At 39.8% G+C, this 25,644-nt stretch overlaps 1 protein-coding gene across 1 annotated transcript in view; it reads right to left on the bottom strand.

Moving 5' to 3' along the window:
- The window catches only part of LOC307170064 (uncharacterized protein), a 274,875-nt gene extending 252,121 nt beyond the window's left edge, over window positions 1-22,754 (bottom strand). Inside the window, exon 1 of the mRNA XM_079891068.1 lies at window positions 22,711-22,754. The gene's annotated coding sequence lies outside the window, so the exon portion shown is untranslated. The remainder of the gene's footprint in view (window positions 1-22,710) is intronic.
- Between the last annotated feature and the right edge of the window lie 2,890 nt (window positions 22,755-25,644).

Here is a 25,644-nt window from a genome sequence, read left to right on the forward strand (position 1 = left end):
GGTGCCCATCTTTTAATAAAAATGTCCCTCTGTAATCTCAACGAATATGTAATTTTTTCCATAGTGTAAATATTTCTTAAAATTGTTAGCCATTCAGCTTGGTTTGGCGACTCCTTTTTAAGCCATTTTATTGTAATTGTTTTCTTTGCTGCTACCAGTATTATCTGTAATAAATACATATTTTTCCTTCCTTGTATCAGAGATGCTCACAAGTCTCTGAGCTAGAGTCCAAGTCAAGTCTCAAGTCTTTGAGCTAGAGTCCAAGTCAAGTCTCAAGTCTTTGAGCTAGAGTCCAAGTCAAGTCTCAAGTCTCTGAGCTAGAGTCCAAGTCAAGTCTCAAGTCTCTGAGCTAGAGTCCAAGTCAAGTCTCAAGTCTCTGAGCTAGAGTCCAAGTCAAGTCTCAAGTCTTTGAGCTAGAGTCCAAGTCAAGTCTCAAGTCTCTGAGCTAGAGTCCAAGTCAAGTCTCAAGTCTTTGAGCTAGAGTCCAAGTCAAGTCTCAAGTCTCTGAGCTAGAGTCCAAGTCAAGTCTCAAGTCTTTGAGCTAGAGTCCAAGTCAAGTCTCAAGTCTTTGAGCTAGAGTCCAAGTCAAGTCTCAAGTCTCTGAGCTAGAGTCCAAGTCAAGTCTCAAGTCTTTGAGCTAGAGTCCAAGTCAAGTCTCAAGTCTTTGAGCTAGAGTCCAAGTCAAGTCTCAAGTCTTTGAGCTAGAGTCCAAGTCAAGTCTCAAGTCTCAAGTCTCTGAGTTAGAGTCCAAGTCAAGTCTAAAGTCTCAAGTCTCATTTTTTTGTGACTGAGTCATGGGTAAAATCAGGTCACCTAAGTCCTTTCTCTGAACTTATGCCTCCTAACTTTGAAATTTTTAATACCCCTCGTCCAACGGGGCGAGGAGGAGGTCTTGTGACGTTTTTTTTTAAATAACTTGCAATGCAGACTATTGACCACTGCCAGTCCTATAGCTTTGAGGTTCAGTTGATTCATCTAAATTCCTCTAATTCTATACTGATTATTCTAATCTACCGACCACCGGCATCGAACAACAATAATTTTATTGAAGAATTTGCTGACTTTTTGGGGAAAATTCTGACTAAATACGATTGCATTTTAATTTTGGGCGATTTCAATATTCATGTCTGCTGTGCAGCTAATGCCTTAGCAAAGGATTTTTTAAACCTCTTATCTTCACTAAACTTTGTACAATGGGTAAATGGCCCCACTCACTATCTTGGTCATACATTAGATTTGATACTGACTTATGGTTTATCTGTTGCTGATGTTGTCACTAGTGACATTTCCTTTTTTGATCATAAACCAGTGCTGTTCTCTACTATTCTCCCTTCTTTACCCAGTACCAAACCAGCTCAAGCATGCTGGTCTCGTACTCTGCCTGCACAATCCTGTAATGCATTTTCTAAAATGTATCTGGAAGAACATCAACCTCTCACCTCGGCTCTGTTCCATCTCACTTGAGTGTTGATGATCAAGTGCAACTGTTCAATAATATATGTCATAATATTTTAGATGTTATTGCACCTCGAAAGCTCGTTAATTGGAAATGCAAATCCCAACCATGGATAAATAATGATATTCGGGAACTCAGACAGCAATGTCGTCAGTGTGAACAAAAGTGGAAGAAGGATGGGCTACAGGTATCATATGAAATACTGAAGGCCTTGTTACACAATTTTCAAAAGGCTGCCAAGATTGCAAAAGCGAAATATTTATCAGACATCATAGCCCAAAATTCATACTGTTCTAGAATTTTATTTACAACGATAGATTCTGTCTTAAACCCCCCAATGCAAATATTTCCAGAAGTTTCATTTTCATTATGCGAAAACTTTCTTAAGTATTTTCTACATAAAGTTAAAAATGCACGGGTTCAATTGTCTACAATGTCAAATTCCATTCCAGACTCCATATTATTCACTACTCAGTCGAGCTATTTTGAACTAGTCTCTTTACAGACATGTACAGACATGTAAAGAAATCGCTCTAAAATTAAAAACCACCTTTTCTCCCCATAATGTTTTGCCCTCACGATTCGTAAAACAAATTTTTGACACCATTGGATCTGATCTAGTAATAATAAACAACTGTCTTTTGAAAGGGACAGTTCCTGACTGCTTTAAATTAGCTTCAGTATCACCGATCCCTAAGAAGCCTTCGCCTGATCCTTCAGTTTATTCAAATTTTCGACCAATCTCCAACTTGCCGTTTCTATCAAAAATTTTAGAAAAAAATGTATTTACGCAGCTACAAAACTACTTGAATAGTAATGGTATTTCAGATATCTTTCAGTCTGGTTTTAAAACCTTACATAGCACAGAGACTTCCCTTTTGAAAGTCTTTAATGACATTTTAATGTCCACTGATGCTGGTAACACCATGGCTTTAATAATGTTAGATCTCAGCTCTGCGTTTGATTTTGTTGATCATGGTATCCTCCTGTCTCGCTTGGAGCATTACATCGGTTTAAGAGGCACTGTACTCGTCTGGTTTCGGTCCTTCTTGTCTAACAGAAGATTCTCTGTAAATATAGGGAAGCATTCTTCTACTGTAGCACATGTTATACCGTAAATCCTTTAATATAGGCCCGGGCCTTTATTTTACTCAAGCGCATCGCGGCCCAGGCCTTTATTGGAAGGAGGCCAGAATTAGAGACGGGCCTTTATTTCTATTTGAGCAAAACGGACTACCAGTAGAATGAATAAAAACGAGATTTTGTGTCTATTTGAACCTATAAAATACTAGGTTAATTTATTGAAAACGTACAGTTACCATATAACATTATGGTATGCATACAGAACATTAACAACAAATAAATATAATATAAATGATATTTTTTGTGAAAAGCAATGATTCATTTTGAAACAGTTTTTGTTCCAGCTGTAGTAGCTCCACAACAGCGCGCATATGTGCATTCATTCATTCACTCATTCATTCACACACTAGAAACGTGATTCATATTTTAAAAGTCTTTTTGCGTGTAACTGACAGACACTATTACGATTAGAACAAAGCAGATAGAACTGACCTATTTCTCAGCTGGATCCGTTGCTCCTCGAAATAATACTTCCAAGCACTTCTGATGTAAATTTTCCAGGATTATTATTATTTAGATAGATGTGTGTTATCCAGCTGATTGTGGGCGTTCACATGTTTGCGTGGATCGCCTCAGATTATTTACGTTTGAATAGCGAGCGCTCTCCGTAATTAAGATCAAAGTCAACAGAGTATTTTGAATCTCTTTTGCACTTAAGAAAAAAGCGAGCCTATCGCGCCAGCGCGATTGTCGATCCCAGGGGGTTAAAAAATAGATTTTTGCCAAAAATCCTCTTTGGCTCCGCAGCTGCCATGGTAAACAACATTAGCCTACCGGTGACTGAAGTCTCGCGTGCGAGTCAAGAGCGAAGTGATTGACATGACCAGGCTACCGTAGCTATGGCTTGGATTCATTAGCAAACATTGCCCCCCTGTGGTATTTCCATGTTACTATCACAAGCATAATGTTGTGGCCTACCCAGAAAAACGTTGGTTCTAATAATAGCCCCGGCCACTATTAGAGACCGGCCTTTATTTACCTCCGCCGACAGCGAGACCGGCCAATGTTAGAGACCCGGCCGCTAATGGAATACAGGCCAATATTAGAGGATTTACGGTATGTGGTGTCCCTCAGGGTTCAACTTTAGCACCGTTGTTGTTTTCTTTGTACATGTTACCCATAGGTTCTATATTTAGAAGATTTGGAGTTTCTTATCATTGCTATGGCGACGACACGCAGCTTTATATACCATTTAAGCGCAATGACAAGTCTGCCATAAATCAATTGATGGAATGCCTTCAAGAATTTAAAGCATGACTCAATAATAACTTTCTCCATTTGAATGACGACAAAACTCAAATAGTCCTGTTTGGGCCAACTTAGAACAGTGATTTGAGCAATGTTGACTTGGGTTCTCTCACTTCATATCGTTCGTTTGCTGCAAAGAATCTGGGTTTTATATTGGATAGTGGACTAAAATTGAACAAACAAATTAATACAGTTGTCAGTTCCAGTTTTTACCACCTCAGGAGACTAGCGAAAGTTTAACCATTCCTAAGCAGGAACAGTTTTGAGATTGTAATTAATGCTTTTATTTCATCACGGCTTGATGACTGTAATTCGCTATATCAAGGGCTACCTGCTTCATCTATCCATCGGCTTCAACTGGTCCAAAATGCAGCTGCCCGTCTGCTTACAGGCATTCGCAAATGGGACCATATCACGCCTACACTCACTGCACTGGCTACCTGTTCAGTATCGTATTGAATTTAAAGTCTTGTTTGTGTATAAAGCATTAAACAATTTCACTCCTCAGTACCTTACTGAGTTGGTCATGGAACACAAACCAGCCAGACTGCTCAGATCACAGACCAATTATCTGTTACGAGTACCCAGATCCAGATTGAAATGCAGGGGTGACAGAGCCTTTATGATAGCTGGCCCCAGGTTATGGAACAATTTGCCATTACACATCAAAACAGCGTCCACAGTGTCGGAGTTTAGAAGTCTTGTAAAAACCTATTTGTACTCTTGTGCGTTTAATGTCTTGTGAATGTAATTTTAGTGATGTCTTGTGATTTTAATTCTTGGGGATGGATCTAGATATATCTTGTACAGCACTTTGGTCAACCAAGGTTGTTTTAAATGTGCTTTATAAATAAAGTAAACTAAGTAAAACTAAGTATAAGTAAGAGTCAAGTCTCTGAGCTAGAGTCCAAGTCAAGTCTCAAGTCTCTTTATTATAATAAGTCTCTGGTTATAATAAGTGTTGCATCACGTTCAGCGCCCCATCCAGGCTGCTTAGAACACTGCATAGCTAAATATAAGAATCCAAAGCATGTAATATGTTATTATGACTCCTTTAGTTTATCTATTAGCATACAGTATCAGTTTTGATTTTGGCCGGTGCAGTCGACATGTTTGTTCGTTGTCCTCTCATGTGTGGCCGCGCCCAGCAGATATGTAGTACGTCTCGTTGTAACAGTGGTTTTTCAAGTTTTTAATTATATAAAGGGAAAAAAGAATTGGAGCAAAAATGTATCCTTGTGGGACTCCCCAAGGAAGATGTAATCTCGAAGAATCACAAAAATCTGTCCGTGAGATAAGATTTAAACCATTTGAGAACATTAACTTTTAGGCCAACCCAATGTTCTAAGCTATTAATTAAAATCTCATGGTCCACCATATCAAACGCTGCACTAAGGTCAAGCAGAATTAAAATAACACTTTCACCATTATCCAGTGAAACAAAGATGTCATTTAAAACTTTGACCAACACTGTCTCGGTGCTATGGCAGGACTTAAAGCCCGACTGAAAGGGCTCACTAATTGAATTTACAGTGATATGTGCTTGTAGCTGCTTAAATACCACTTTTTCTAAAACCTTGGCTAAAAAAGGTAAATTTGAGATCGGTCTAAAATTATTAGGATCCTCTATTGCCAAATTAGGCCTCTTTTTTTTCTTTTTCTTTTTTTGCTACTTATTTTTTATTTTGAATATTCATCAAATCTCCTTATACAGCAATTGCTTCCAGTCAGAAATAATATCCTGTACAAGGGTTCATAGCATTCACACAAAATTTTTACGTATATGGTCAAGTCCACAGGAGAATATGTCCAGAAGTACAAGGAAGAGAAGAAATAAAAAAAATAATTAACAACATTTAAAATAAACAATGTGACCAGAACAAACATCAACTTAAAACAAAACATGGGTTGTATACAAGTTCTCCTGGCAGATATAATCAGTTGGTTCTAACGGACCTCCATCACCGTCATTAATGGTGCCCATCTTTTAATAAAAATGTCCCTCTGTAATCTCAACGAATATGTAATTTTTTCCATAGTGTAAATATTTCTTAAAATTGTTAGCCATTCAGCTTGGTTTGGCGACTCCTTTTTAAGCCATTTTATTGTAATTGTTTTCTTTGCTGCTACCAGTATTATCTGTAATAAATACATATTTTTCCTTCCTTGTATCAGAGATGCTCACAAGTCTCTGAGCTAGAGTCCAAGTCAAGTCTCAAGTCTTTGAGCTAGAGTCCAAGTCAAGTCTCAAGTCTTTGAGCTAGAGTCCAAGTCAAGTCTCAAGTCTCTGAGCTAGAGTCCAAGTCAAGTCTCAAGTCTCTGAGCTAGAGTCCAAGTCAAGTCTCAAGTCTCTGAGCTAGAGTCCAAGTCAAGTCTCAAGTCTTTGAGCTAGAGTCCAAGTCAAGTCTCAAGTCTCTGAGCTAGAGTCCAAGTCAAGTCTCAAGTCTTTGAGCTAGAGTCCAAGTCAAGTCTCAAGTCTCTGAGCTAGAGTCCAAGTCAAGTCTCAAGTCTTTGAGCTAGAGTCCAAGTCAAGTCTCAAGTCTTTGAGCTAGAGTCCAAGTCAAGTCTCAAGTCTCTGAGCTAGAGTCCAAGTCAAGTCTCAAGTCTTTGAGCTAGAGTCCAAGTCAAGTCTCAAGTCTTTGAGCTAGAGTCCAAGTCAAGTCTCAAGTCTTTGAGCTAGAGTCCAAGTCAAGTCTCAAGTCTCAAGTCTCTGAGTTAGAGTCCAAGTCAAGTCTAAAGTCTCAAGTCTCATTTTTTTGTGACTGAGTCATGGGTAAAATCAGGTCACCTAAGTCCTTTCTCTGAACTTATGCCTCCTAACTTTGAAATTTTTAATACCCCTCGTCCAACGGGGCGAGGAGGAGGTCTTGTGACGTTTTTTTTTAAATAACTTGCAATGCAGACTATTGACCACTGCCAGTCCTATAGCTTTGAGGTTCAGTTGATTCATCTAAATTCCTCTAATTCTATACTGATTATTCTAATCTACCGACCACCGGCATCGAACAACAATAATTTTATTGAAGAATTTGCTGACTTTTTGGGGAAAATTCTGACTAAATACGATTGCATTTTAATTTTGGGCGATTTCAATATTCATGTCTGCTGTGCAGCTAATGCCTTAGCAAAGGATTTTTTAAACCTCTTATCTTCACTAAACTTTGTACAATGGGTAAATGGCCCCACTCACTATCTTGGTCATACATTAGATTTGATACTGACTTATGGTTTATCTGTTGCTGATGTTGTCACTAGTGACATTTCCTTTTTTGATCATAAACCAGTGCTGTTCTCTACTATTCTCCCTTCTTTACCCAGTACCAAACCAGCTCAAGCATGCTGGTCTCGTACTCTGCCTGCACAATCCTGTAATGCATTTTCTAAAATGTATCTGGAAGAACATCAACCTCTCACCTCGGCTCTGTTCCATCTCACTTGAGTGTTGATGATCAAGTGCAACTGTTCAATAATATATGTCATAATATTTTAGATGTTATTGCACCTCGAAAGCTCGTTAATCGGAAATGCAAATCCCAACCATGGATAAATAATGATATTCGGGAACTCAGACAGCAATGTCGTCAGTGTGAACAAAAGTGGAAGAAGGATGGGCTACAGGTATCATATGAAATACTGAAGGCCTTGTTACACAATTTTCAAAAGGCTGCCAAGATTGCAAAAGCGAAATATTTATCAGACATCATAGCCCAAAATTCATACTGTTCTAGAATTTTATTTACAACGATAGATTCTGTCTTAAACCCCCCAATGCAAATATTTCCAGAAGTTTCATTTTCATTATGCGAAAACTTTCTTAAGTATTTTCTACATAAAGTTAAAAATGCACGGGTTCAATTGTCTACAATGTCAAATTCCATTCCAGACTCCATATTATTCACTACTCAGTCGAGCTATTTTGAACTAGTCTCTTTACAGACATGTACAGACATGTAAAGAAATCGCTCTAAAATTAAAAACCACCTTTTCTCCCCATAATGTTTTGCCCTCACGATTCGTAAAACAAATTTTTGACACCATTGGATCTGATCTAGTAATAATAAACAACTGTCTTTTGAAAGGGACAGTTCCTGACTGCTTTAAATTAGCTTCAGTATCACCGATCCCTAAGAAGCCTTCGCCTGATCCTTCAGTTTATTCAAATTTTCGACCAATCTCCAACTTGCCGTTTCTATCAAAAATTTTAGAAAAAAATGTATTTACGCAGCTACAAAACTACTTGAATAGTAATGGTATTTCAGATATCTTTCAGTCTGGTTTTAAAACCTTACATAGCACAGAGACTTCCCTTTTGAAAGTCTTTAATGACATTTTAATGTCCACTGATGCTGGTAACACCATGGCTTTAATAATGTTAGATCTCAGCTCTGCGTTTGATTTTGTTGATCATGGTATCCTCCTGTCTCGCTTGGAGCATTACATCGGTTTAAGAGGCACTGTACTCGTCTGGTTTCGGTCCTTCTTGTCTAACAGAAGATTCTCTGTAAATATAGGGAAGCATTCTTCTACTGTAGCACATGTTATACCGTAAATCCTTTAATATAGGCCCGGGCCTTTATTTTACTCAAGCGCATCGCGGCCCAGGCCTTTATTGGAAGGAGGCCAGAATTAGAGACGGGCCTTTATTTCTATTTGAGCAAAACGGACTACCAGTAGAATGAATAAAAACGAGATTTTGTGTCTATTTGAACCTATAAAATACTAGGTTAATTTATTGAAAACGTACAGTTACCATATAACATTATGGTATGCATACAGAACATTAACAACAAATAAATATAATATAAATGATATTTTTTGTGAAAAGCAATGATTCATTTTGAAACAGTTTTTGTTCCAGCTGTAGTAGCTCCACAACAGCGCGCATATGTGCATTCATTCATTCACTCATTCATTCACACACTAGAAACGTGATTCATATTTTAAAAGTCTTTTTGCGTGTAACTGACAGACACTATTACGATTAGAACAAAGCAGATAGAACTGACCTATTTCTCAGCTGGATCCGTTGCTCCTCGAAATAATACTTCCAAGCACTTCTGATGTAAATTTTCCAGGATTATTATTATTTAGATAGATGTGTGTTATCCAGCTGATTGTGGGCGTTCACATGTTTGCGTGGATCGCCTCAGATTATTTACGTTTGAATAGCGAGCGCTCTCCGTAATTAAGATCAAAGTCAACAGAGTATTTTGAATCTCTTTTGCACTTAAGAAAAAAGCGAGCCTATCGCGCCAGCGCGATTGTCGATCCCAGGGGGTTAAAAAATAGATTTTTGCCAAAAATCCTCTTTGGCTCCGCAGCTGCCATGGTAAACAACATTAGCCTACCGGTGACTGAAGTCTCGCGTGCGAGTCAAGAGCGAAGTGATTGACATGACCAGGCTACCGTAGCTATGGCTTGGATTCATTAGCAAACATTGCCCCCCTGTGGTATTTCCATGTTACTATCACAAGCATAATGTTGTGGCCTACCCAGAAAAACGTTGGTTCTAATAATAGCCCCGGCCACTATTAGAGACCGGCCTTTATTTACCTCCGCCGACAGCGAGACCGGCCAATGTTAGAGACCCGGCCGCTAATGGAATACAGGCCAATATTAGAGGATTTACGGTATGTGGTGTCCCTCAGGGTTCAACTTTAGCACCGTTGTTGTTTTCTTTGTACATGTTACCCATAGGTTCTATATTTAGAAGATTTGGAGTTTCTTATCATTGCTATGGCGACGACACGCAGCTTTATATACCATTTAAGCGCAATGACAAGTCTGCCATAAATCAATTGATGGAATGCCTTCAAGAATTTAAAGCATGACTCAATAATAACTTTCTCCATTTGAATGACGACAAAACTCAAATAGTCCTGTTTGGGCCAACTTAGAACAGTGATTTGAGCAATGTTGACTTGGGTTCTCTCACTTCATATCGTTCGTTTGCTGCAAAGAATCTGGGTTTTATATTGGATAGTGGACTAAAATTGAACAAACAAATTAATACAGTTGTCAGTTCCAGTTTTTACCACCTCAGGAGACTAGCGAAAGTTTAACCATTCCTAAGCAGGAACAGTTTTGAGATTGTAATTAATGCTTTTATTTCATCACGGCTTGATGACTGTAATTCGCTATATCAAGGGCTACCTGCTTCATCTATCCATCGGCTTCAACTGGTCCAAAATGCAGCTGCCCGTCTGCTTACAGGCATTCGCAAATGGGACCATATCACGCCTACACTCACTGCACTGGCTACCTGTTCAGTATCGTATTGAATTTAAAGTCTTGTTTGTGTATAAAGCATTAAACAATTTCACTCCTCAGTACCTTACTGAGTTGGTCATGGAACACAAACCAGCCAGACTGCTCAGATCACAGACCAATTATCTGTTACGAGTACCCAGATCCAGATTGAAATGCAGGGGTGACAGAGCCTTTATGATAGCTGGCCCCAGGTTATGGAACAATTTGCCATTACACATCAAAACAGCGTCCACAGTGTCGGAGTTTAGAAGTCTTGTAAAAACCTATTTGTACTCTTGTGCGTTTAATGTCTTGTGAATGTAATTTTAGTGATGTCTTGTGATTTTAATTCTTGGGGATGGATCTAGATATATCTTGTACAGCACTTTGGTCAACCAAGGTTGTTTTAAATGTGCTTTATAAATAAAGTAAACTAAGTAAAACTAAGTATAAGTAAGAGTCAAGTCTCTGAGCTAGAGTCCAAGTCAAGTCTCAAGTCTCTTTATTATAATAAGTCTCTGGTTATAATAAGTGTTGCATCACGTTCAGCGCCCCATCCAGGCTGCTTAGAACACTGCATAGCTAAATATAAGAATCCAAAGCATGTAATATGTTATTATGACTCCTTTAGTTTATCTATTAGCATACAGTATCAGTTTTGATTTTGGCCGGTGCAGTCGACATGTTTGTTCGTTGTCCTCTCATGTGTGGCCGCGCCCAGCAGATATGTAGTACGTCTCGTTGTAACAGTGGTTTTTCAAGTTTTTAATTGTTCAGGTTGGGCGTCAGACAGTTTAAAAAACTGACAAACAAATTTATAATTTTCTGTTTACCACCCTTACGGGAAGAAGATAGAAACCGAAATGTCCATTCACATTATATTGCAGCAACAACAAAAAATAATAAATACATATTTCAGTCTCTTAGTGTCCAGAAACACACCCTCAGAAATGAGCAAATGAAAAGATTATTTACAATGAAATACTGGCGCGTTTGCACACAGGCTGTCAAGGTTCAACAGTTTTTTTTAAAACAAAAAAAAGCAAAAATAGTTCCAAAAATCATCAAAAAACATGAGTAAGTATATAATGAAAACGAAATTAATTCAAACAAAATAATAGGTAGGTTATAAGACAGAAAAAAAATATTTTGTTCGTGATGAGAGATGCCATGCGTTCAGAGTTTTAGAGATCGGTAACCAGGAGGGCTGGGGAGGACTAAATACTCTTTTTACCTTTTAGGTTGGTGATCTCACATTGGAAAAGAGTTTCAGAAGGAACCAACACTCACAGGTCTGCAACTTCTCCAACTTCACTGGGTCAAACACTTCCTTAGGCATTGGTTTCTAACAGGCGGCGTTCAGATTTCAGCTCGTTCAGCTACTCCGCTCTTACTCCGTGCTTGCGCGTCTCTTCTCCATCATTTCAACGCAGAAATTCTGACTTTCCACATGGACAATAATCCCACAGAGTACCTTCACGACACGCTGAAACAACGTCCTAGTTTTCCCCTGGCTTTTCCTCGCTTCCGCTTCTCTACTTCCTCTTTTCTTTTCCTCTCAATCGCACAAACCCCACCTCTTTTCGTTACTATATCTAGTTTTTCGTTAGTACAAATTTGAAGTTGTGTAGGTTTCCATTTGGTGTTATTTAATATAAGTATTAATTAAATATGTGTTTCTTTTGTTTTACATTGTAGCATTGCTACAACGTGTTACGTGGGCAGGTTATTCACCTTATTTTCGAACGCGGAAGTAAATATGTGTCCAATTTCCGTTTTTTGTGCGGCACTTCCGTTGCCTCGCTTCCCTGGGCTAACTAATGATATCGATCGCGAAGGATTATGCAGAGTTAACAGAAAAATGTTACACATGCCGTAGCAGATGAATACAACAAAGAATTAAAGCACCGCCTCACCCAGTTCTGGTACCGGACCTGGTTGAAACACTCATGCATCTAGCTGGCAGAGTGCCAAAACTGCGCCGGTGCCTTCAGCACCGTCCTAAACACAGTCAAACCAACGCTGGACTAATATGTCTATGGAGGTATTTTGTCATGTCAAATGTATTAATAATGCCATCAGAATTTCGTACTCTGGCGGCCGAGTGCCAATGGAACGAGGAGGCGCAGTGGGACATGTTCCTGCGTGGGCTGGCTAACCGTGTCCAACGTGAGATCTACTCGCTGGACCTGCCCACAAGCTTAAACTGACTCATTGATTTGGCCCTCAGGGTGGATGCACGTCTCTCCAGAATGGAATGTTGCGTTCTCCCGGTTCGTTTTCCTGGAGTGATGGAGGAACCATGGACCAGCGGCGGGGACACAGTCAGCCCAGTCGTCGATCACGAGCCCATGCAGGTGGATAGAGCTCGGCTTTCCCGGGATGAGAAGGAGAGGCGGAGATCCCAGAGACTCTGAGAGTCTATACTGTGGGGGAGTCTGTACTGCGGGGGAGCGGGCCACTACCTTAATGCCTGTGCAGTTAAAGGCAATCATGACTGTCACGCTCTACTGGACTCAGGAGCGGAGGGCAACTTTATGGAACGTAAGCTCACATATAAGCTCCACATCCCTGTCACCACACTTACTCACAGCATATCTGTCAACGCACTTAATGGTCAAAGACTCCCCAACATTGCACTCACCACCGAACTCATAACACTCACCACATCAGGCAACAATACTGAGACTTTATCATTCCTTCTCCTGGACTCACCCCTGGCACCCGTAGTCCTTGGTCAACCCTGGCTCACATTACACAACCCTAGAGTGGACTGTTGTCAGAACTCCATCTCCGCATGGAGTACTCAGTGTTATAAGTCTTGTCTTGCGTCTGCCTGTCCGTCTGTAGCTGTGTCTGTGTTTCAGGAGGAGGCAGTGGATTTATCTAGCGTGCCTGTTGAGTACCTCGACCTGAACGAGCTGTTCAGTAAGTTCCGTGCTGCTTCTCTCCCTTCGCACCGTCCCTACGACTGTGCTATAGATTTACTGCCAGGTAAGTCTCCGCCTAAAGGCAAGTTATACTCACTTTCTGTTCCAGAGAGGGAGGCCATGGAGAAATATATTTCTGATTCTCTAGCAACAAGGTTCATCCGGCCTTCCTCTTCACCTGCAGGGAGCGGGGTTCTTTTTTGTGGGTAAGAAGGATGGTTCTCTGTGACCTTGTATTGATTACCGGGGGTTGAACAACATCACGGTAAAGAATACTTATCCTTTACTGCTGATGTCTTCAGCCTTCGAAACGTTGCAGGGAGCATCAGCCTTCACAAAATTGGATTTACGGAATGCCTATCATTTGGTTCGCATTAGGAAGGGGGATGAATGGAAGACCGTTTTTAACACCCCCAGGGGGCACTTTGAATATTTGGTCATGCCTTTCAGGCTGTCCAACTCCCCAGCGGTCTTCCAGGCACTCGTTAACGACGTGCTGCGAGATATGGTAGATCATTTCATATACAGTGAGGAAAATAAGTATTTGAACACCCTGCTATTTTGCAAGTTCTCCCACTTGGAAATCATGGAGGGGTCTGAAATTGTCATCGTAGGTGCATGTCCACTGTGAGAGACATAATAAAAAAAAAAAATCCAGAAATCACAATATATGATTTTTTTAACTATTTATTTGTATGATACAGCTGCAAATAAGTATTTGAACACCTGTCTATCAGCTAGAATTCTGACCCTCAAAGACCTGTTAGTCTGCCTTTAAAATGTCCACCTCCACTCCATTTATTATCCTAAATTAGATGCACCTGTTTGAGGTCGTTAGCTGCATAAAGACACCTGTCCACCCCATACAATCAGCAAGAATCCAACTACTAACATGGCCAAGACCAAAGAGCTGTCCAAAGGCACTAGAGACAAAATTGTACACCTCCACAAGGCTGGAAAGGGCTACGGGGAAATTGCCAAGCAGCTTGGTGAAAAAAGGTCCACTGTTGAAGCAATCATTAGAAAATGGAAGAAGCTAAACATGACTGTCAATCTCCCTCGGACTGGGGCTCCATGCAAGATCTCACCTTGTGGGGTCTCAATGATCCTAAGAAAGGTGAGAAATCAGCCCAGAACTACACTGGAGGAGCTGGTCAATGACCTGAAAAGAGCTGGGACCACCGTTTCCAAAGTTACTGTTGGTAATACACTAAGACGTCATGGTTTGAAATCATGCATGGCACGGAAGGTTCCCCTGCTTAAACCAGCACATGTCAAGGCCCGTCTTAAGTTTGCCAATGACCATTTGGATGATCCAGAGGAGTCATGGGAGAAAGTCATGTGGTCAGATGAGACCAAAATAGAACTTTTTGGTCATAATTCCACTAAACGTGTTTGGAGGAAGAAGAATGATGAGTACCATCCCAAGAACACCATCCCTACTGTGAAGCATGGGGGTGGTAGCATCATGCTTTGGGGGTGTTTTTCTGCACATGGGACAGAGCGACTGCACTGTATTAAGGAGAGGATGACCGGGGCCATGTATTGCGAGATTTTGGGGAACAACCTCCTTCCCTCAGTTAGAGCATTGAAGATGGGTCGAGGCTGTGTCTTCCAACATGACAATGACCCGAAGCACACAGCCAGGATAACCAAGGAGTGGCTCTGTAAGAAGCATATCAAGGTTCTGGAGTGGCCTAGCCAGTCTCCAGACCTAAACCCAATAGAGAATCTTTGGAGGGAGCTCAAACTCCGTGTTTCTCAGCGACAGCCCAGAAACCTGACTGATCTAGAGAAGATCTGTGTGGAGGAGTGGGCCAAAATCCCTCCTGCAGTGTGTGCAAACCTGGTGAAAAACTACAGGAAACGTTTGACCTCTTTAATTGCAAACAAAGGCTACTGTACCAAATATTAACATTGATTTTCTCAGGTGTTCAAATACTTATTTGCAGCTGTATCATACAAATAAATAGTAAAAAAATCATACATTGTGATTGCTGGATTTTTTTTTTTTAGATTATGTCTCTCACCGTGGACATGCACCTACGATGACAATTTCAGACCCCTCCATGATTTCTAAGTGGGAGAACTTGCAAAATAGCAGGGTGTTCAAATATTTATTTTCCTCACTGTAGATCCTCACTGTGTATTTTTATAAATTACAAAAACATTTTGCTAGTATTAACATGAGCTGACAATGAAAACCTGTTCAGCACTTATAAATCTTAGTGTTAAGTTTTACATATGTTACTGTAAGCCCGTTTATCGGTCCAAAAGGGGGTTTCCGTCAGAACCGGTGAAGGTCTCTGCGTGTTACTGTCTTTCCGCGTGGCAAAGTAATTTAATTCCATTAAAGCTTTTATCTGAATCCATTTTATTACGACCTTGAATTTAAGTTAGGTTTGCCAATTGGTTATTGGTTAATTATATAATAGTTTAGCAATACATTTGATTGTTCTATTTAACTATTTAAGTATATTTTACCCATTCTAGATTAGGAAACTATAATCGCTCAGAGGTCCTCACGTCTTCTGTTTAATGACAGCTCGTCAGTGTTGATCACCAAACAGAGGTAATTGCTATATACCTGAGATCGGTCAAATTCATGTTTACACAATCAAAGATACTTTGGTATCGCTCCCATGGAATTGCATGGAATATTTTCTTCAGTAGAGTTATGGCTACTATTACAGATATAAGCTGACCAACATTACTTCTCTTATAATAGCTTTGGATTGGCCATGCCGTGGTTTCCCATGTACACTTATCTAAATTAAAAAAGAGACACACAATTAAGACACACCCAGATTTAGGTTGGCCAAGCAGCATTTGCTGTGCTAAATGGAAATTCGCTTCTTGTCTTTGCAAATCAAGTACACTTGAAATGATGCCAAATATTAGTCATCACTAATCTGATGCAAAACTTTCGGGAACATACGAATCAGTTTAATTTACTTGGGAAAACAATTTCAGAGCAAGTCAGAATAAAATCAAAAGTAACAATTTATTATGTCAGGTAAATGTCTCATGACAATTTCACAATCAGTTCAAAGATAATACAAAACATCAAATGCTCTGGAATAGAGAGAGAACATGCAAACCTGACATTATAAAATACATGATGTGAAGTGTTTGAATACACTCAGCATTACGGGCTACTTTGAGTCACAAATCGCCCTGAGCCTCATTGCATTTCCTTATATAGACAGAAACTTCTTTCACATGGAAACATCTACTAACACTGGAAATTTGCATTGAGCTTACACCTTTGAGAGTAGGAGGCCATTTGCCTGGAAGACACACCCTCCTCTGTGTGCGCGAGTTATCTCTAAACTCTGAAATACCTTATTACCTTTTGGTTTACTTCTTTGGGAATGAGACCTTTGTACCAGTCACACAGACATTTCAAATGATACCAAACATGTAATACTGTATGATAATTATTCACATTAAACCATATAGATTCTTGGGTGAATTTAGGTGATCTCAGCATGAGAGAGAAGGAATGGGGGAAGAGGGAAAGAGATATAGATCAGGATGATTCTGAGGTGAGACTTGCGTCTCAATTGGTGCACAAGAGTGAGTTCGAATGTTAATTTCCTTTGTGCTCTCAGTTGCCCTCTCTTCCAGTTTTTCCAGTCTTAAAGAAGAAATGACTTAAATCTCCGTCTCTTCGCCTTCCATAATGTACCAGCTCTACAGCCGCGACGACTCCTCTTCAACTCAGCTGGTATCGATGGTCTCTCCCCAGTGAATAAGGTTGGACAAGCTAGCGCTATCAGTCTGCTCACGCATGTAAACAATGCGCTCACGACCCCTTCCTTGGACGTCCATCATACTGGTTGTGATGATATCCAGGTTGATTAGATTAAAAGTTAAAGATTTTTAAAAAAGCAGGAAGATAGACTAAAATTGACTTAAAAACACTACACAAACACAACAAAGCACAGAGCTGCTACAGCGGGCTGCCACTAGCACGGTGCCATCTTGTGATTGGTGAAAGCAGTATAACAGTGTCTCCACGTAGAGAATAGAATTACCACAAACATTTAGATTTACTAGTCATTATTTTACGATATTTGGAAAATAACTTTTGAGAGTGATGCCACGATGTTACTTCCTGAACTTCGCAGCCTGCAACCCGAATGTCTGTCTCATTCACCTATTCAATGAATGACATAACCGCGAGAGCGTGCAAAACTGCTCACTCACCTCAGCTCTAAGTGATCTCAGATATGCCGCTACATCAATGAGCTGTCCCACTGCAGCAAGTCTCCTTTTTACACGCCTGTTATTAAACAAATACGTATGTGTTATAAGTAGTGAGGGATTCTGACACTTCTGACTGTGCGTTCACACCGGACGCGAATAGCGCGTCAAATTCGCGCCTGCCGCGTCTAGTTATACGCTTGACCACTTTGTGTGCATTCGCGCGTCAAGAGCGAAATTGACGCGCGTAAAATCAAAAGTTTGAATCGAAATTTACGCGCGTCAGAGGCGAAAAGTAGTTCATATGGGGGACTATGTGTCAACAATTATTTATGACCCTTGATTTATGACCCTTTATGACATTGTTTATGACAGGAAGTCCTTATATGGGGGTTTTATGACCAACAGGTGGTATGTGAAATTTGACCCATGTGTGGTTTTGGTGGGGAGGGGTTTATGGCTGTGTGTTTTATGACTGCAGTAATGCTTGGAGTGACATGTGAATGTTTTTTCAGGGATGTTTTTATTATTGCTGGAATTAATAATAAATTCCACAGAATGACGAAATTATGAACATGAAGAAATCAGTCATGGATCTGTTTTTCACGACAGCTTCCATAATGTCTGTGGGGAGATCAAAATGATTGATTGAAATTAAGAAATAGCATTGACATTTTAAAAGTAGCAGATATGTGAAATAAAATGTTCATTTTATAACTATTTCTAAAGTTATTTTAATCTTTAAACATGAGTAGAACATGGTTGAGATGAAATGAGAATGTCGTTGTGGTCTCCGACTGTTGACCATGGCTCTTTGAATCTTTCTGTGGTCGCGAAAATGGGGGTTAAAAATTAGCAATGATGACCAATAAAAATATTAGATAAATGATATAAGAAATACAAATATTAAGTATTTAAAGGTTATAGGCTTAAGCCTTTAAACAAGCTCCGAGTGAACTCAATGTCTCAAACAAATGCGTACTGCATGCAAACATTAGTGGGATTTTAGGATCAGAATAAAATATGACATTGTGAATTGTTTTCATATTACACAGTCATATCCACAGATTAGATTATATGAAACAAGATGCGATTTATTTAAGTATTCATGTTTGTTTAAACGTTTAAATCAGCGTAAGGTGGTGTGCGACCTACCTACAGAAGGGGTAAATTCCATCTTATGGTGACAGCTGTATCCGCGTCGCTACTCGAACTCCGAAGCTTGAAATGTGATCCGAAGTGAACTCATGGAAAACAAACGCTGAGCCCTCAACCCCGAAGCCCATGTCCCAAACTGGAGCGACGCGCGCCGTTATCAAATTAATGTTTTCTGTCGAGATGCGATCGTGGCTGACCCAGGGTGAGAATGAAAAATTGCACCAACACAGAGTTCGAGGCGCGAAGATCCGCAGACACTATGTCGAGTCTGACCTGCGTAGGTTTGCTTTGATCAAGTAATTAAAAGATAAGTCCCGCGGACACATCCTCCGTTTACAATCAAATATCAATGTTTCATATCTGGTGCCTTACTGTCTGAGGTATTGTGTATTCGGCTCGCAATGGGGGATAACACTTAGTTTTATTATTGGCCGAACAAATGTGTTGATCATTTGATGTATATTGGTCTGGGACACCAACAGGCTGTCTGGGTCTCCGATGTGTCGCCTTAGAACGCAACCTGTGAAACACCAGCGGCCCAGACTGACTGGCGTCTGTGGCTGCGTGAATAAAATAGCCTTATACGCAATATACTTTTCACTATTTGGATAAAATGAAAACTAAATAAACTAAATTACATTATTCATGTAGCTAGTATAAATTATTAAGCTACCATAAACATTATTTCGTTACATTTTGATTGTTGCAACACTAGTTATTTATAAAAATGATAAAACTATGGCATTGTTGTATACAATATATACTGATAATCCTTAACACTAGAAGTCCCAGAGATTTGTAACCCTCCTTTAGCCAAGTGGATGCTAACTGGCTAGTCTTTTGGCTATCATTAGCATCAATTCATGTGTAAATGTGGTCATTACCTGAGCAATCTGCAGGGGGGTTGGGGGGTGTGTGTGAATGGTTGCTGGTGGCTTGTTTGTATGTGTGGGGGAGGGAGGGCTGTTAAAAGCAGAGAACTTGATTGACCATGTCTCACATTGGCATGTAAGGTCTTGCCCAGGTGTAAACAGGTATGAATTAGCACATCTAATTGCATGCAGCTTGCTCTCAAATGAGAGGTAATTCCTTTTGTGCTGAGGTGGATAAAATCTCACTGCACATAGCCTACTACTTCAGTGCCCTCAAGAATTCTGTGGTGTACGAACCTCCTCTCCAAGAAAAGAAAATGCAGAGAAGACTCACCACTCGGCAGGCCTTGGAAATTATCCTGAGTGAAGTAAACCCTTGTGACTCAGATGGAGAAGACATAGAACTACAGCTGGATTCGGACTCAGAGCTGTCTGATCTGTCTTCAGGTTAAGTTTCATTTCATATTATTTCCTATTTCATTTCAAACCAGTAAGTGGAAAACACCAAAAAAGCAGAGTGGAGTGACATAAATATTTACTCTGCCTTTTTTGTATTGTCCACTTTTTTGTTTGTACTACTTAGCAGACATTCACTGCCATCTGAAGTGCAAAACATTATTAGTTGTTTCTTTGCTTTAGTTGTATCTTTTTATTTAGGAAGATATTTCAGACATTATTTCGATACAGAGAAGGAGATACTGGAATTATTATTAGTATCTATGCATGCATTTGTGATATCATTTGACTTTTCCATTGCTCACAATTTGAATTTGTTCACACTGCAGATGAGGAGACTGCTCCTCAACCAAAAAAGAGAGCCCGTTTGGGGACTGACCTGACAGAGACAGCGAAAGATGGCACAGTGTGGCGTGAAGAACAGGTGGGGATGCGTCTCCCTTTCACCCCAATCAAAGCGTACGCTGCAGATGGAGAGCCAACGGCTAAGGCCAGGAAAAGTATCTCGAGTCGCCTTCAGAGCTTCCTGTGTTTCATCACTCTTGACATGCTTCATAGCATTCAAGAATGGACTATTCAACATGCACAGGAAACGGAGCATGTTCATTGGTTCATGGCCCTCCCTGAACTAATGGCATTTATTGCAATTGTCATCTTGCGGGGGCTTACCAAGGTTCCATCACTACGTGACTGCTGGTCAGCAAACCTGGGAAACCCACATATCATTGGAACAATGCCGCGAAACCGCTTCCAAGACATCATGCGACACCTACGCTTTGATGACAGGTCCACCCGGAGGGATCGAGCAAAGACTGATAAGTTTGCTGCAATTTCCAGTGTGTGGGGATCATTTGTCACCAATTGCATCACGTCCTACAACCCTGGTCTACATATCACCGTTGATGAACAGCTTTTCCCATCAAAGACTCGCTGCTGTTTCCTGCAGTATATTGCAACTAAACCTGACAAGTTTGGGATCAAGTTTTGGGTGGCTTGCGACCTAAAATCCAAGTACATTTGTAATGTCCTCCCATATCTTGGCAAGGACCCTAGTCATCCCAGTGGAGAGAGACTGTCTGAAAATGTAGTGATGAGGCTGATGGAACCATTCCTAGACAAGGGCAGAAATGTTACCACGGACAATTTCTTCACATCGCTGTCACTTGCGCATAAACTTCTTAGCCGGAAAACCACCATCCTCGGCACAGTCAACAAGATTCGCCGGGAAATCCCTCAATCCGCTAGACACACAGATCGCAATGAATTCACCACTCAGGTATGTTGCAGGTCTTTTGTGGTTCTATGTTTGTGTTTCTAATTTTTAGAATCAACACCGCCAAGTGTGTCATTGTGTGTAAAAGTGCTATGAAAATAACAATTTATCTTATTTATTAGGTGTTTTCAACCACTGCTGCTACGCTGACGGCATATGCGCCCAAACGGAAGAAGACCGTCTACATTCTTAGCAGCATGCACAGCGTGATTCAGACTGATAATACCACCAAAAGGAAGCCAAACACTGTCACCCTTTACAACACCACAAAGTGCGGCGTGGATGTGATGGACCAGATGGTGCGGGAGTACACTGTCCGCACAGGGACACGGCGCTGGCCAGTTGCCGTGTTCTATAACATGATTGACATGGCAGCACTGAATGCACATGTGCTGTATCAAGCATGCACCGGAAGGCAGGAAAGACGGGTGGACTTCCTGGTGGAGCTTGCAAGAGAGTTGGCTAACTCTCATATGTGTGCGAAGAAGGCAAGAAAAGAACAATTGCTTCGGACACAACCCTCCACACCTAGCCCTGGAAAAAGAGCCATGTGTCAAGTCAAACACCAATGCAAGAACAATCATGCCACTGTGCGATGTGTTCACTGCTACAGATACACATGTGGTAAATGCAGACGGGAGATACCATGGCAGTGCCGGGATTGTGAGTGATTGCTGGAATGTACTCACTCACTTTTTAATAATATTTGTAAATATGTGTACAAATGGTTGGTTTCTATTTTATTTTGTACTGTTTTTATCAATAAATCTCAGCAACAAAGGAAAAAAAAACATGTGTGTTGATTTCTCCCTAAGATGGCAAAGTGAAACACAAGTTTCCTTGAAGTGGCTCAGCATGGCCCCACATTATTTACATAACAAAAGCAACCGTTCACAGGTGATTAAGGATATTAGCCTAAAGCCTTCCAGCCCATCGGCTGTCCTGCGGGTTTTATAGGTAGAAAAGCCAAATGGCTGCTCTCTGGGACTTCTAGTGATAATAAACCTATGAGCTTTTATAGGGTCCATTTAACCCTCTGAGGTCTGAGCTTTTTTCTGGGCCCTGGAGGTGTTCTGACGTGCTCTGACATTTCTGGTTATTTCTGTTACTTGTGACATTTTCATGGCTAAAGTCTAAGTACACTGTATTCAGCACAAACTCTGCTACAATAATATATCAACAGCATGTATGTAAAAGTTTGTAGTTTTGAGATAATGACATTTATGCGTGGTTTGTGAAAATACAAAAATAAATTCTCACTGAAATAAGCTCATGAAACCCATACTGATTATTTCTTCACAAGACTTTTGAAAATAGTATCACGTAGCCTAGAATATTTGCTGCAAAACTATGTGAAAATCACCCTGACTGCTCATTCAGAGAAGACAATATATTGATTTAAATTTTTTACGACGTGTTTTGTGTTAGAAAGCCTTATGCGGCAGCTCATTAATATGTATGTTTTTTCTCACCTGAGAAAGACAAAGAACCTCCCCAACGGCCCTATTAGGAGCTATCCTAATATAGCTCCTAATAGCCCTGTCATTCTGAGCAACCTTGCACAATACTGTAAATGAGGAGATTTAAAAAAGAATGGCTTTTAAATTGTTTGGATTTATTTACAACACAACATAACCCAAAGATACACAACAAATGCCAAAAAAAAAACACTTCAAAGACAGACCTTTGTGCCATTCCTAAAAACACTGTACATACCTTTAATTTCCAAGGTGTTTGATTTTCACTTTACCATGTTCATGTTCCAGAGACTCATGTGAATGTTGAAGTCGGCAGGACTCAGTGGCATCTGGGCCCTGAAAAAAAAGTGAACATTCTGATATCAAGAGAAAGGCCTGCACGATTTTGCAAATAAATATTAGATTTTTCTGGTTAAAATTGCTTTTTAAAATTCACAAAATACACACACACACACACACACACACACAAATGTTTCCAACAATATATAATATAACAAACACCAGGTTTGTTGTGCCTTGTAGGCATAGGCTATGCGCAGTGCTGGGTAAAATAATAATAACAATTGATAGCAGTATAAATCTTCCAAAATATTTCAGTAACAACCAAGCTAGAGAAAAGTATATTGATTATCATGTTACTTCAAATGTTTCCATTCGTTATTATGATATGAAATGAGATAATAGTAAAAACATGAAGGAAACGTTTGGTGTGTTTTGCTTTTCAAATTTTCAAATGATACATTCAAACGCGATCGCGCAGCAAAAATATGATACATTCAAACGCGATCGCGCTCAAATATAAAACATTATGGTTACCATACATATCTACGTTTGACCAGATATCCACAAACACAGTAGGCTTAACAGTAAACACGGGTCTAAATATTATAATATTCCCCATATATCTAGCAACAGTTCAACTGCAATGTGACATTTATGCAACAATAACAAACTAATATGTAAAAAATTCTTACCTTAAATCTTTCTTTTCTTCAAATCGCGTTTCTTCTTCTTCTGATGTAGCCTAAATCCAATGTAAGCTCTGGCGCGTCTTTCAAACACAGTAAGGAGTAAGTTACGAAGTCTCTGCTTCTTTGTTTTGAGGTGATGAGGGCGTATACAGGTCTGCGTTTCTCCGCATGGATCATTTGCATGTCAATCGCTCGTGCGCGCGTAGGCGTGTTCAAATTAAATTTAATGAGGACGCGTTTGAGAAACTGTACATGCCGCTGCTTTCGTATGGATTACTTAAAAATAGAATATTTGTTTTTTATATAATTTACATACTTTAAAAATAGAGATTCCAAGCGTTGTATAGACATGCGTTTCAAGTCTGTGTGACAAACATTCGCTGAGTTACAGGTCATTTTCTGTCGCGTTTCAGAATGAGTTTCACATTGAGAGAGACGGCAGAACGCGCATCATGTTTATTTTCTTTGTTTTACGAAAAACACAACATTTTGTTTTTATTATGAGTGTACACAAATAAAAGAAGACATTTAACAGTTTTGAATGATGTACAATACAAGTATGTAAAATCAAAATCAACAGAGTATTTTGCACTGATATAAAAAAAAAACGAGCAGATCACGCCGGCGTGATTGCCGACCTCAGGGGGTTAAAGTTTAAACTGAAATAAAAATACGAAATAGCGAAGTTTGTATGTAACCTATGAAGCAAATGTGTTTTTAAACGCATCGAATGTGATATGCTTCTGTAACTTTTTTTATTTAAATAATATTAATAAGATTTTAGGGTTGAATTAAATAACACAAATCAATTTAACATACATTTTATTTTTTTATAGAATTTATTTACGATGTTGCGTTAGTTTGCTTTTGGTTTAGCTGTTAAACAAAGGTCCACCCCTGACCACCTGCTGTGCAGTAAAAGCTTTAAAACGTGCGCGGCCGGTCTGTTATTCACTCTCGTTTAATAAGTGCAGACTGCAGAACGTTTTCATAGTCCCTGGAATCATGGAAACATCTAAAGGTATGTACAATTTTATTTAGTTTACGCAGTGATTTTGTAGTAATTATTTATTGAAAAAGTGATACGTTGTTAGTTGCTGCTGCATTAAGTTTTTAATTATGTTTACGAGTTATAAGGTATAGAGGCTTCGACAGCTACTGATGCACCCGGTAGTTTTATTTTAACTATATTTATTTGGAAGACATTTTAATTATTTTACATTGTTATCATGGTTTTGGCGACTCTGTTAAAAGTGGTGCAGTTGCCTCGAGGCATTCTTTAACTTTAATATTTTGTTTATGGTGTAACGCCGGGGTTCCATTCATTGTTTGAGTACGTTATGCAAGTGTAGTGAGTTAAATTGTTAGTGTGATGTTGACGTGTATTATCTATATTTTGGCGAATCAATCTAAAAGTAACACGTACCGACCGCGTCACTATGGTGAGCGATCTTGGTTTCGCTTTTCATACGATCTGTCTGAGCCTGATGTTAAGAGCCAAATAAGTTAAATGCAATTGATGAATACAATCGTATTTCTGGGTCCTTTGTCAGAGTTTCTCGTGTGCCAACCCGGTCTATATCACTCTAAGCATTCTGTGGCGGTTATAATTTGTTATGTAATATTAACCTATTTGCTGTATATGCATATGGCTTTGATGCGAGCGTAGGCCTACTATTTGTGTGTGTGTGTGTGTGTGTGTGTGTGTGTGTGTGCGCGTGCGTGTGTGTGTGTGTGTGGTTGTGCGTGCGAGCGTGTGTATGTGTATGTCTGCGTGCGTGTGTTTCACGATATGTAGCACAATATTAACTTATTTGTACATGGCTTTTGATGCTGACATAATATTTTTGTGCGTGCATGCATAAGTGCATGCGCGAGTGTGTGTGTGTCTGTGTGTGTGTGTGTGTGTGTGTGTGTGTGTGTGTGTGTTTTGTGCGCGCGAACGTGTGTGTGTGTGTGTGTGTGTGTGTGCGTGTGAGCGTGTGTTTCAGATATGTAGCACAATATTAACTTATTTGTACATGGCTTTTGATGCTGACATAATATTTTTTTGTGGGCACACGTGAGAGCATGCGTGTGGGTGTGTATGTGTGTGTGTGTGTGCTATGTTGCTCTTTAAAGATTACAGATTTTCGAACCCTACATTTCTCGGGCAAATGTTTTGATATTATATTTCAAAGTAATAGCCCTACTGGTTCTCT

This window comes from Squalius cephalus (assembly GCF_949319135.1).
Source record: "Squalius cephalus genome assembly, chromosome: 13".
Lineage (NCBI taxonomy): Eukaryota > Metazoa > Chordata > Actinopteri > Cypriniformes > Leuciscidae > Squalius > Squalius cephalus.